Source organism: Oryzias melastigma, linkage group LG22 (genome assembly GCF_002922805.2).
Source record: "Oryzias melastigma strain HK-1 linkage group LG22, ASM292280v2, whole genome shotgun sequence".
In the NCBI taxonomy this organism is placed as follows: domain Eukaryota; kingdom Metazoa; phylum Chordata; class Actinopteri; order Beloniformes; family Adrianichthyidae; genus Oryzias; species Oryzias melastigma.
In genome coordinates, this window is record NC_050533.1 from 26,253,692 (window position 1) to 26,255,624 (window position 1,933).

The window sequence follows — 1,933 nt, forward strand, 5'->3', positions numbered from 1 at the left end:
CTGTTTTTTTTTCAAGTATGTATTATATTAACAAACTTAAAATAGCTGCATGGTGGTGCAGTGGTTGGCACTCTTGCCTCATAGCAAGAAGGTCCCCCAATCAAGTCCCGGGTGGGGAACTTGAAATAGATCCACCAACAGGGACCGGCTTCCTCCCATCATCCAAAAACATGCTTCATATGTTAATTGGTTACTCTAAATTCTCCCTAGGTGTGTGATTGAGGCCCTGTGACAGACTGGTGACCATGGTGTATTCTGCCTTCATCCATCAGTAGCCAGGTTAGGCTCTGGCACCCCATGTCCCTGAAAGGGACAAATGGCTGAGAAGATGAATGAAGGAACTATTAAAAACAATAAAGCAGGCTTTCTTTGTTGCAAACCATTAGAAATCTCTGATAGATCATGGGCTATCAATAGTAGAGGAAGAAATAAAATTAAATCTTAAAAAAATAAAAAGGCTTTGAGACACAGAAAACACTTTGAAAAGCATCTGCCAGTGTGGCAACATCAGTTGTACATGCACTGCTACTCCAGAGAACTGAGTTCCAATTTTCTCTTGCCTTGATTTTTTTTTTTTTTTTATGCATCGTTGCATCTCACTTAGGCATTAAAGAATACATGATTTATTAAATTTTCTATGAACTTTTCACTGTGAAAAGAAGTATTAAAACCAAGGGTTTGATAGACTACATTTATTTCATTGTGTATTACTAAACTAAACAAACTCATGTCTATAAAAAAAATACATTATAATGACGTTTAAAATCTAGAGAATTATCTCAATTTTTAAAATGAATATTTATAGTTGGTGTTGAATAATTTAGCAAGAATTAAAAAATAAGAGAAAAAGATTCAACGAAATATCAAAACTGCGCGACAAGATTTCAGATGCTGGATTTAAACACATTTCCTTCAGATAACACAAATTCTGTAGGTAGAAAAACCTGTGCTCAATTAGGTTTTCACAAAAGATTTGTTCATCCATGGATTTTTCCTAATTTTCAAACAGGAATCAAGTGTTTCTGTTGTAACAGCATGTTGGTTAGGTACTTTGATGACTATAAAAAGAGATTTTTTTATTGTCTGCAATAAAGAGAGCCTGTTTGATGTCTTAATATTTTAAACAAAAGCAACAAAAAAATACACAATAAAATATTAAAAGACAAAAAAACAAAAAAATAATAAATATGAAGCTAAACAGAACATTAAAATAAATAAATACAAAGTGACAAAATGCATAAAACATATATTTAAAATAATACATTAAAAAAAACGAAACCAAAAACCTAGTTTAAAGTAAAAAAATAAAAATGACACAAAGCATGTAATAAATAAATTTTAAAAATTTCTTAAAAAATGGCCAAAAAGAGATGGATAAACAGACAGATAAAAAACTCACTCAATCAATTACTCATTATTATTTATTTACTACTTTAAGAGCTTTTGAGTTTGAGGACGTTTTTCTTGTGTTCCTTAGACTGTTCTACACACACTAATACATTTTCTCTTGGCTGAAGCAGAGTTGGCTATGTGGAGGTCACGGAAAAACTGTATTCAGGGGACCGGCTCCAATTATGTTTTGTTTCTTTTCAAACAATGGTTGGTTGCTCGTTTGGAAATTGAATACAAATATTATAATGTTAATTTGATTGATGATTTTGTTAAAGTTTGGGCTTTCAAAAACGTTTTATGCTCTGTCAGCCGCACTGGTTTGGTGTTGAATTTTTGATGGATTATGTGTGCCGGTTCCCTTTTGTTTTGTTTGTTTTGTGTTTTGTTTTTCCTCTTTTGACCAATGAGCCACTTATATATATATATATATATATATATATATATATGTATGTATATATGTGGGGGGGTATTTAATTTGTAAAGCTGTACTTTTGCATTAAAGGTGTTTTGAAAAAAAAAAAAAACTCACTCACTCACTCAA